A 12,208-nucleotide genomic window follows, 5' to 3' on the forward strand; every position below is an offset into this window, starting at 1 on the left:
TCTTGCAAAAGCTCAATTGTAAAGTCTTTTTCTCATTTGCAATTGGGATGGTGAATGAAAAACAGTCCCTCAAAAGTTGTTGTGGCGAGGCTGACAGTGAGGAAACTTTATTGCTTTCTCCACAGAGGAGGGGCCAGGAGTCGAGGCGAGGCCACAAGCACAAGTGGAGGGAGCAAGGTCGCATATTGTAACGCACTCAGTGAGTTCAGTCAGTAGAGCCCATTTGTCACAATTGTGGGGCTAGGTTCATCTTTTTGGACGCTTCATTGGGTATGGGACACAAGCTCAGGCTTGATAACCCTCTAGCTATCCCCCTTTGATAACGTTGTGAAATGTCAAAAGGCTGAAACATCCCCAGTTGAACGGTACACTACTGGCAATGTGTCAAGTAATGGACAGCTACAACTCCCATGCCACTCTCAACATCAAGGCAACTTGTGTGGTTTTTTTTAGCATACTATGGCACAATGGGAAGTTTTCCATCTCATCTTTTGTTTCATTTATTTATTTAAAAGAAAAATGCAGGCATTATTTTAAAGAAATATAGTCAAGTTTTTTTGTCACACAAAGGGTTCTAGTATGACTGTCTTTCACTGTCTCTTATTGTATGTCCTTACTTTTTATATTAAACTGTCATCGTAAATCTTGACTGTGTCTTGTAGATCGTGCTTGAGGTACTACAAAACCAGGCCTTATGATTAGGAACACGTCTTTCAGATGGAAATCAGACCTGTCATGATCAGCAGCTTCTACCAAAAGTAAGTTTACCTAATTTTCATCATTCTCAGTCATGACTGACTCATGGCTCATATAATAGTCTCACAAACGTATGTTTTAAAATGTCCTTATGTTCAGAAGAGTTCAGGTTCAATACCCATGTGTTTTAGATGGTGTTCAGGTGTTGGCTACAGTACTGAGCAGTGTACCGCAGTCCGTGACGCCACACAAAGAGAGAATGGTTCCTGCCCACAGGGCCTGTCAAGACATTGGGTTCCCTGTGCGATGGTTCCATACACACACTACTATGGCTGTCTATTTATGCAAATTGTTAAATTGTTCAGTCAAAGAAGCTAAATTGCAATCATGACCTGGACTCTTCACAGATAGAAACCTGTAGCATCATAATATACTGTGCACGTTGGGTTTTCATATTTGTCTTGCAGTTGTAATTGTGGTAACGTTTCATTATTAAAGCCTTTATTTTGTGTGTGTGTGTGGGTGTGTGTGTGTTTGGGTGGCCAGGGCTTGTGAGGGATGTGGACGTCCCTCCACCTCAGCAGCCAGCCTCTGGTGAATCATGTGACCTTACACTTCAGGTGAGCCCACAGCTTCATCCACATACAATCGGGGCTATAGAAGCTTGTGTCAGGGTTTTCTACCAGCGTTCAGTTATATTGGCTGCCTTGAAAAGAAACACTTCCCACTTGGCCTAGGCACCCTAAGAAGATTAACATTTTGTATTGCAAATGTAATTTCTGTTTGAGTTCACTTTTAACAAAACTGTTATGCTGTTTATTTTAGGGGGCTGTTAATAACCTGTTTGTTTTCCGATCATATTTCATATAACATAGCCTTTCCAATGACCGTGACATGTCCTTGATGTCAGCTCAGTTGTTATATTGTACATTTCCATATACAACCAGTCATGACAGTTCAGATTTTAGGTCAGGGAAGTCATGGAAAAGTCAAAGAATTTATCATCAACTTAGGAATGGGAACCCTGAATGTGAGCTTTGTATTATCCTCCACGGTTCAACTGTGGCATTGTGGTTAGGGAGTTGGTCTTTCAATCTGGGGGTTATACGGTAGGTTTGAATCCCACCTGACCTCTACCTACACCTTAATCCATGACTGAAGTGGGATAGGTGGACAGTGGGATATTAAATGATACACTATATAATTTCTGTGTAAGTATAAAGCATACTACACCTAATATAATAATAATTACACGACTATACATTCATTTACATTTTTGGTGCTGTTTTCACGCAACTCTTATGGTGTAAGTAACACAGCCATCCGTTGGGTGGAAGATCCAGGTGCAAATCCTGGCAAGAGTGTCATACAATGCAGCACAAAAATGTATATATTTATTTATATAGTTTTTGAAAAGAAAATACAGTTGAAAACTTGAGTAGAAGGACGTATAAGCTGTCATATTAGTCTGTATGTAAACAGAAAATAAATTCTCTCTTTTCCTCTCTTTTCTCTCTTTCCCCCTTTTCCCCCTCTCTTCCCCTTCTTTCCCCCACCGAGGCAGTCCATTATGCCCCATCTTTGGCCGAGTGGTTAGAGAGTTGGTCTTTCAATCTAGGGGTTGCCGGTTCGAATCCCCCCTGACCTCATCCTACACCTCCATCCGTGGCTGAAGTGCCCTTGAGCAAGGCACAAGCAGCTCGCAGCTGAAACGGCTTGCAACAACATCAACGGAAAGAGCTTTCAAAGAGTTAATGTAGAATTAAGTCACGACAGATATTATGTTAGTAAACCTCACTCTCAAAGTCTCATATAGTATTGGTAGCACTGAGCGTTGACTGGCAAGTTGCGGGTTTGAGCCCCGAGTGGCAAAATATGCAGGATGACGTTGATTACTGCCACTCTGCTGCTGTTGTACTGTTCATGTGTATATCGTCAGAATTATTCATGCCATGTTACATATGTTTTTTTTGTTGTTTTTTTTCAGGTGTAATTAGAGGAGCAATCCGACAGCAAGAAAGAGCTGCACCATGAATGGCCTGGCCCAAAGCCTATCCAGCTGCTGACAGCCTTGGCTGGACCCTGGACATGTCATTCATCTGCCACCCTCCCACTAGCAGTCTTTTGTTTGGTATTAGAATGTGGTATCTATTTTGTAATGATAGACTTGACATAGTGTTGTGGGAATATAGAAAGCACTTCTGTGAGTCCGGTGTTGCAAACATCTGTGTCCATTCCAGTGTGCGTGCGTGCGTGCGTGCGTGCGTGCGTGCGTGCGTGCGTGCGTGCGTGCGTGCGTGCGTGCGTGCGTGTGTGTGTGTGTGTGTGTGTGTGTGTGTGTGTGTGTGTGTGTGTGTGTGTGTGTTATAAGTCACCTTTTCCTCCTTTAAGAGTTGTAATTAGACTGATATTATTTACCCTATTTTTTATTAATAGTCTGCACTATACTGCAAATCTGGACAGATTTTAGGACACTATGATCCACCCCAAGTTATTTAATCTGAACACTTTTGCACCTTGTTGGTTTACTGTGTACTGTACAGTAATGTGGATGACTGCTTTTTCCTCTTGCAATAGAATTTGTGTATTTGTGTTTGCTGCTGGACACCATTATTTCCTTCTGTATTATTAAAGTTAATCTAATCTATTCTACCTTGAGTATTTCCCATTATTTGTCCCAATACATCAGAAAATTGTACATGATTTTATGTTAATTAAGCACTTAATTTGTGTAATTTTCATCATGATGGAAGGGTCACAGTGGCCCACATTTTTGTATTTTCCTTATTGTGAATAATATAAGGTTTACACACAAGTTATCATTTGAAATCATATATTTGTTTTGCATTTTGATATTTTTATATCACGTTTTTGGAACTAATGAAACAAGTTTGTGTTGACGCGCACAACTTTAACACTTAGCCTACTATATGTGTCTTTATGTTGTGCTCTGACAGTGTGCACCTTGGTCAAGGTTAATGAGCTTCGTAAGGCCAAACTCCAGGATGGTCAAATTAAGCATAAGTGTATGGGAGCAAACAAAACATCATTAAATGTACTGAAAACACTGAGAAGAAAAAGATATGCACATTCATGAATAATGCTTGGATAGGACCTATACATATATAATATGAGAAAATCAAAAAAGGGTGGATGGTAACTACAATGTATTTATGGAAATTCAAAATGGCGGACATGGAGAAGATCCTTCTTTTCGTGTGTGAACAGTGCAGTTTTCCCAAGTCATAATGAACACTTGAATTTGATGGTGGTGGTATATATTGGTGGAAAAGGTAACATTTGTTAAAGGGCACCATGAATTCTGGAAATAAACTGCTACAAATATTACACTGCACCTTTTTTAAGAAGTGTAATCTACTTGCAATTTATGTACTGTAGGCTCTGTAGAACTCACCTAGTTATGCATTTAGTTTTACCTCCAGTCCCTGGCATCAATCAAGCAGCCAGAGATTTCATACTTTTCGGGGCAATTTATGTTGTCTCCGACGGCAAAATCTATTCCACGTGCCCATTTTTGCTTTCAATAACTGGGTGAACTAATAGGCCTACCACAGCCAGGGGTGGGGAGCCTATGTCTCTTGTTTTATTCAGCCCCCCGGCATAATTTTGATGTTGAGCAGCTTCACATGAAATCTGACATATTTTGTAAAGGAATCTTAGAAATTCCATTTGAAATACAATTTAACTATGGGGACCAAGAGAAGGTGTGGTCTGTGTAAAGGTGCCTTCCATATACGCCTGAAGTTCAGGGGGAAATCCTAGTTTGTATTCATAGTACGGCCCTTGCAGGACTTTTACAGCCCTTGAAGCAATTTGAAGTGGCCCTTTGAATGAAATAGGTTCCCCACCCCTTCCATAGGCTATCCAGCCTATGGGATTTGTGAGCCTTAGGGTTAGGGTTAGCATCTCTAACTTTCTTTCATCATAGGATGACAAGATTTGGTATGCGACATCAATGTGTCACACAAAACATGGGATAGGAGTCTAATTGTTGATCACTCATTGTTTAACTCAATAGCGCCCCCTAGAAATTCATTTTTTCCATCTTTTAGCGCCACCTACTGGCAACACACAACAACCTGGCAATACCAAATGTGGCATGTGACATCTTTGTATCTCACATAATAAGAATGTTAAGTCAAATTACAGCTTTCATAGTCACAGGCTCCATAGCGCCCCCTACAATTTCATGCATTTTCTCCATTTTTTACAACTTTGGCCACACCCCCTTGGAATACAGAAGTACATACAGACTTCAGATTGGATATGTTACTTATTTAAGTCACATTGAACATATGAGTACAGTCAAAATGCAGCCAACACATTTGCAGACTCAGTAGCGCCCCCTAGAAATTCAATTTTTTCGCATTTTTTCACATCTTTGGCCCCTCCTACTGGGAACACCTAATGAGGTAGACGCCTGAAATTTGGTATGTTAGATCTATGTATCACACAGAACAGCAAAGTGAAGAAAAATTACAACTTCTATGTTCACAGACTCTATAGCGCCCCCTTGAAATTCCACGTTTCTGAACTTTGGCCACGCCTCCCAGCAACATACAAGCACGTAGAGGCCTAATATTTTACAGACAAGTTTGTCACTATAGACTCTATCAAAATATGTGCCATATGCTGACATTCCATGAAAAAAATGGCATTTTGCATTCCAAGCCCAAAATGGCTCGGCAGCTCTTTCACTGGTAGTTTTTTAGGATGTCTTTGGACTCAGCATTGAAAAAGCATAGAAAATTGATACAATATATACAATTTTTTTAGATTGCACATTTCTGCATCAATATAACTCAAAATATTGATGTTTTGATATTTTTTGCACAATTTATCGACTGTTAACCATTAAAAGTCATAACTGTAGCAGGAAAAAATGACGTTTTGCAAGCAATTCTGTTGCCCCACAGTGGCTAATGTAAGTCAAATGCCTGAAAATGGTTTGATTTAAGCACAGCACACATGAATCTGTCAATTCAAGTACATATGTGGATGTATGAGTGGATTTTTAGTGATTTATGTACTTACAAGTATAAAAAGTCATAGTAGTTTGCTGCCAAAATTATGTATTTCCAATCATCTCTGCTGCTCCACAGTGGTCACACTGATTCCAATGACTGGGAATTGTTTTATTTTAGCCCAGTACACATAAATGTATCAATTTATGTACAAATGTGGATGTTTAAATGGATTTTGAATGATTTATTAACTTATAAGTGCAAGAAGTCATGCAAAAATGATGTATTTCCAAACTTCTCGGCTGCCCTTCAGTGACTACATTGAATGAAATGTCTGAAAACTGTTCTAATTCAGCACAGCATACCTAAACTTGTCAATTCTAGTAAAAATGCTCATGTTTAAGTTAGTTTTCAATGATGTATTTACTTATATGTATCAAAAGGCATAGCCCTTCACTGCCAAAATGATGCATTTCCAACCATCCCTTTAAATGTCTGAATTTTTTTTAATTCAGCACAGCACACATCGACTTGTGAATTGAAGTACATATGTGGATGTTTAAGTGGGATTTCATATAATGTATTGACTTGTAAGTACTAAGTAATGGTTGTTTGCTGCCAACATTTTTTCCAAGAATCTCTGCTTGGAAATAGGTTCATATTAGCACAGCACACACCCACCGATTAATTTCACTAGAATAGGGATGTTTAACTCGATTTTGAGAGAAGGTTAGTGGGCATAGCAAAACAAATAAGTGAGAAAAAATTACTTGCCAAAATGTGTCATATTTCACATCAAAATACTGATTAGTCATTGATTTCAGAGTGGCACACATCTATTATGCCTAACTGCACAACTCAAAATAAACATTTCCAAGTAGGTTTTGAGTTATCTGGGGAGTGAATATAATCAGTAGCAAAAGCAGTCTGCAGGCTTCAGTGGGCCTAAAGTAATTTTACTTCTGTAGCCTGCCTGTTGGATGCCAAAGGGGTATTTTAGGTACATTTTAGGTCTCTTCTGCCAGAGTCAACTCACAGTTTACTTCAGTCTAAATCAGGGCTTTGAACCATTATTTTTTTCCAAACGTTCCGTTCCGAACAGAAACGGAATTATAACGTTTCCGGTTCTGAGTTCCACCAATAAATTGAAGTTCCCGAACCGGTTAGAACCAAAAAATATTGTTCCCGGAACGGTTAATTTCGTTCCTGTCAGCTGATTACTCCCCATAGGCCTAACTAACCAAGAAAGACGGAAGTGCAAATGAGTCAGCCTACATTCAAAACTGTTTATTCAAGCGGATGAAAAGAATATCCTCCAGAATTTTGTCATTCAGGGACGACCTAAGCGGAGCAGCAGAGAATAAACCTCAATGATGAAAATGTGCGCTCCACGCTGACTTGGGTCACGGGGAGCACTATGATGGACATTGTGAGTTTGTGCATATTTGAAGCGGCCATGGATGCCCAATAACGCCGAACATTGTCGGTGCGCTTTACACGCGCTTCCCTGCAATGTCTTACAATAATGCAATGCAAACTCTGTCCTTTTGTATGACAGTGGTTTCTCTTAATTAAGATGTGGAGTGAAGACTTTGTAATCTACAGCTCTCTCTCCATTCAGTCAGAGAATGTCTGATGTCACACAGGACGTGAACCTCAGCCGTCATGGTAACATGTGCAGGAAAATAATGACTTTTTTTGTTTGTTTGAGGAACGGTATTAACCGGTATTAACCGGTTACCATTATTTTTAAATAAGTGTTCCAGTTCCAGAACATAAAAAATAATAACGTTTCTGGTTTCGTTTCTGTTCCCTGTAAAATACAAAAAGTTCCTGGTTTTCGTTTTCGTTCCTTGAACCGGTTCGAAGCCCTGGTCTAAATAGGCCTATGCTTGTTTTGAGAGATTGAAGGCATGTAAAATTACACAAAAAATATGTGTGAAATATGACCTACAAATAGGAAAACACACAAAAATAAACCCTGAAGAAGGCTCTGCGCCACTATGCATGGGTCCCTGATCATGTTTTTAACTTAAAATAGCCATGTTTGAATAAAAGCTTTTTATATTCTTCGGACAAGAAGAGTTCCTTGAACCCTAAAGACTAGCTCAATCGGCCAATAGCATGGTTTTAATCGCGTGATCCGGCCCTTGTGACGTGTGCTAAACAAGGATTGATCAGACCAACAGCCTATCGGGCCCATGCCCAGGGTCAAAATGGCAATGGCCCAGAAGTCCAAGTTTCTACAGTCCTATTTCCATTCCTATAGTGCCTTTAATTGCATTTTGAGGGCCACAACTGGCCTAGATCAGCTAGATAACCTACTACAACACGTGGAAAAACATTTGGCCCGGATCTGTGCCTGATCCATATTATACATTTGGGGCTCATCTGGCCCTGATCCGTTTCCTATCTGGGGCTCATTTGGCCTGAATGCCCTCTGGGAGGCTGTAGAACCCCCATTGGGAAACACTGCAGTACAAAGAAGGCCTATATGAAATTGGGGACCAATTTAACCCAGAAAAGTGTGATCAAAATGTGTGATCAATATCACGGCAACATCTGCATACACTTATAAGTCAAGTTTCATATGTAATCAGTGTAGAAAAAGTAATAAAAGTTCCGGGATAGAAGTGAAAATAATCAATTTATTGAGATAGTCTCCTCTCCTTCACAAGGACACAAGGACACAAGGACTACCTCCTCTCCTGGTGCCTCTTCTCCTGTTAGGTACATGCATGTCTTAGTGTTTGGGATTATCTTAGTGAACAATATTGAAGAAATCGAACATGGTTTTCATACTATTTTGAGCATGGTCCAGCATGTTTTTTTTTTTTTTTTTTACTGTGGTTCAACTATGGTTTAACTATAAAATTAACCATGGTTTAACTCTGAAAACTAACCATGGCTTTACCACGGTTTATAATTATTCCTTAAATTACACTTAGCTGCTGCTTTCTTTATCCAGCGCAGTGAGCGCACATACTGGTGAAAGTCCTTGTTCAAAGGCACTTCAGCCACGGATGGAGGTGTAGGGAGAGGTGAGGGTGTGGTTCGAACCGGCAACTCCCTATGATCTTTAGTCCATCTCCCTAACCACCAAGGCTGCGAACAAGTTTTCATGTTTTTTGGATAACCATGAAACACAATTAACTATATTTCCCCCCCCCATAGTCACAAATAATGCTAAAAAAAATAGAAACCAACAAAAAAACATGAAAACCATGAATAATCATGATCCATGGTTAGTCAGGGCCACGGTTTCCATGGTTACCCCAAAAAACCATGGCTGGTTCAGAGTACTTAGAAAAACCATGACATGTCATGAGAAAACCACTACAGTAAAACCATGGTCAATTTTCGTATGGGTTAACACCATGAGTGCTGGCGATTACGCCTCGGACTGATACAGACGTTCCATCATATCCTAACAGAACTGGGCTAAAAAGACAGTAGGCCTGGGACCAGCTTTAGCAGACAAAGATGGGGCATAATGGACTGCCTCGGTGGGGGAAAGAAGGGGAAGAGAGGGGGAAAAGGGGGAAAGAGAGAAAAGAGAGGAAAAGAGAGAATTTATTTTCTGTTTACATACAGACTAATATGACAGCTTATACGTCCTTCTACTCAAGTTTTCAACTGTATTTTATTTTCAAAAACTATATAAATAAATATATACATTTTTGTGCTGCATTGTATGACACTCTTGCCAGGATTTGCACCTGGATCTTCCACCCAACGGATGGCTGTGTTACTTACACCATAAGAGTTGCGTGAAAACAGCACCAAAAATGTAAATGAATGTATAGTCGTGTAATTATTACTATATTAGGTGTAGTATGCTTTATACTTACACAGAAATTATATAGTGTATCATTTAATATCCCACTGTCCACCTATCCCACTTCAGTCATGGATTAAGGTGTAGGTAGAGGTCAGGTGGGATTCAAACCTACCGTATAACCCCCAGATTGAAAGACCAACTAATCGTTTCCCAACCTATCATAACACTGACCACTTGTCTCGCAACAAAAACAATATCCCTTCAGAATCTGAACATTGGCAAGTTTCACTTCAAGGGCCAAGTAGACAAGTAGATGCTTCCCAATATAAAAGCAGCAATACCAGTGTCAACAAGCAAGCCAGCCTCAAGCAAAAAATGGAATTTGTCCTGAAAACAAGGCGATTTTCCTCAAGTCTTCATCTGAAAAAGAAATGGGGTAGGGGCAACAAGCAAAAAAGAGTAGTAGTTCATCACTGAGCAGCACAGTTGGGATGATATATGCACAAAATTTAGGCAACAATTAGCAAAAATGTAGGATGTGGAGGTTGCGTCTATTCGACAACGTGCTTCTCAGTCAGATTATCTGTCACATTTACATCATAAAATACTGTAATTTACCTTTCATGCATAGGAATGTTGCTGTTCATCAATGAATCTGACTGACTAGTGCAAACATTTCATAACCATATTTACATATTTGCCTGTTTGCAGACATAATCTGTCTTTACTGAAAGTTTTGAAGATACTACAATGGTCATCAATTTTAGGCAATTTATTATTTATTTATTTATTTACAACTCTACTAACTACTCTGACCACAATCCTATAAAGTGCAACTTAAGTACTACAGCACTGTCAGGTGAAATAAAAAATTGCGCTTGATGCTCATTGTCATACCCAATGGCAAAGTTTACCTAAAGAATATTATTCATTATTAGAATATAAACAGTTGGTATGTTTAGATGTAGAAATATAGCAATTACTACTTATCTGTTGTATCTGGGGATGATACTGTCATTCATTGCGAATAGGACAAAACCGCTCTATTGCTCTAACTGAAAAATGAGAAACATGTTGCATTAGGCACTTACCCTGGCACATACACACTCACAACTACAAGATAACTTAAAGCGGCACTATGTAGGATTAAAAGGTTAATTAATAACTGTAACTGAAAGATGTATTATTACAATGTTTGTGACATCAAATATTGCTGCCTGGTCAAATGATCAAATTTAAAAAGATACGGAAGGGGTATGCGTTGGAATGGAAACATTTGAGGGCATCGTAGGTGTCATTGTAATGTCACAGCGGATTGGAAAAGTAACTAAGTTCTACTTGCGGAGAGATGTTACAGTGAATCTAAAGTGACAAACCTCATTGCCATCAGCATTGGGCATTAATAGTGCAACAGGCAGTTATCGAGAAATAATCACATCCAAATGTTGAGAAAGCGCATTTTAAGTGAATGGATGTTCTTGCAACTTTGTATAGGGCTGTATAATAATTACTTGTACATTCATCATCAAATTTCCAAGCTAAATGGACTGTAACTATGGAAGAGCTGCACCTATTGAGGTATGAGAGTAAAAGCATTCTGAAGCATTCCAGAATTCCTAAAACTACAGCTCACAAGACCTCACAAAATATGGCATATTGTAATATTTTGATCCAGTGGTGTGAGTTACTTTACTTAGTTAACTTTTTTGTGGTGGATATACTGTATATTTGAGCAGTTTTTTTGTGGTGGGTATACTGTATATACGTATATATATATACTAATTCTAAATATTGAATTAATCAATTTTAGGTGTGTATACATTTTCAGGTGGGTATACTGCATATACCTGTGTTCTATGTAGACTGTACCACTGTTTTGACCCTACCCACTTCCAATTCCTTTTCATCTCTCTCAAACCAATTGAAACCCAGGTGTTGATCCCTGAGTCCTGGAGTAATTCTTGTTGGTTCATGTTGGTTGGTCCCTTCTGGAAGGCAGTGGCAATGATAAAATGGCTATAGACAAAACAACCACACAGCCAAGTCAACATTACACTTACTGTGGTTGGCAGCATGCATTTCTATGGTCTTGGTTATGTAGGCACACTTCATCTGAAAATTACACCTGGAAATCTGCGAAATACGTGTATGTGTGATGTGAAATGTGTTCTACAGTATAACTGTTCAATGTAAGACAATAATATTATAGATGAGACTCTCTGGTGGACAGAAACACACATGCACCGCAAACTAACCAACAAATGAACACACAAGAAACTCAGACTATCCCATATTTCTCTTTGATACAGGCACCTAAATATTGTATTTTAAGAATGATGGATGGTCTATGTATTGTGATGTATGAGATGACAGGAGAGTCTACCTCCTTGATGAGATGGGGAGCAACTGGTGAAGTTGGCTGAAGGGATGGGGTCATCTAAGTCGATGCGCCGTGGTAATAGAGAGCAGTCGACAGAAGGATTTTAGACGTCTATCGTACAAGCTGAGGGAAGTAAATGAGTGAATGACATAGGACATTACAAACATTTTGAGACATGTTATTTTTACATAATCATGAATATCCCCCAAAACAATCATTTTGGTCGTTTTGATGGTTGATATGTTTTCTTGGTGCCTTTCTCCATCTAATGTAAGAATCAGACGTTTTGAAAATGTCAGTATTTTGTTATTATTCACAATTTACCTTGTGTCCCAACTTCTTTGGAGTTGGGGTTTGTATCTTTAA

General features: G+C 39.2%; 1 long non-coding RNA gene and 1 other non-coding gene across 2 annotated transcripts; one reads left to right on the forward strand and one right to left on the reverse strand.

Moving 5' to 3' along the window:
- Positions 1–887: 887 nt before the first annotated feature.
- Positions 888–1,017, forward strand: LOC134463529 (small Cajal body-specific RNA 14). Its single transcript, XR_010037766.1, has one exon. It is a non-coding gene; the product is annotated as a small Cajal body-specific RNA 14 (non-coding RNA).
- An 8,814-nt stretch (positions 1,018–9,831) lies between these two features.
- LOC134461958 (uncharacterized) lies at positions 9,832–11,928 on the reverse strand. The gene is made up of 3 exons (XR_010037465.1): positions 11,846–11,928; positions 11,310–11,478; positions 9,832–9,882 (listed from the first exon to the last, which is right to left on the reverse strand). It is a non-coding gene; the product is annotated as an uncharacterized LOC134461958 (long non-coding RNA).
- Between the last annotated feature and the right edge of the window lie 280 nt (positions 11,929–12,208).

Source organism: Engraulis encrasicolus, chromosome 14 (genome assembly GCF_034702125.1).
Source record: "Engraulis encrasicolus isolate BLACKSEA-1 chromosome 14, IST_EnEncr_1.0, whole genome shotgun sequence".
Classification (NCBI taxonomy): domain Eukaryota; kingdom Metazoa; phylum Chordata; class Actinopteri; order Clupeiformes; family Engraulidae; genus Engraulis; species Engraulis encrasicolus.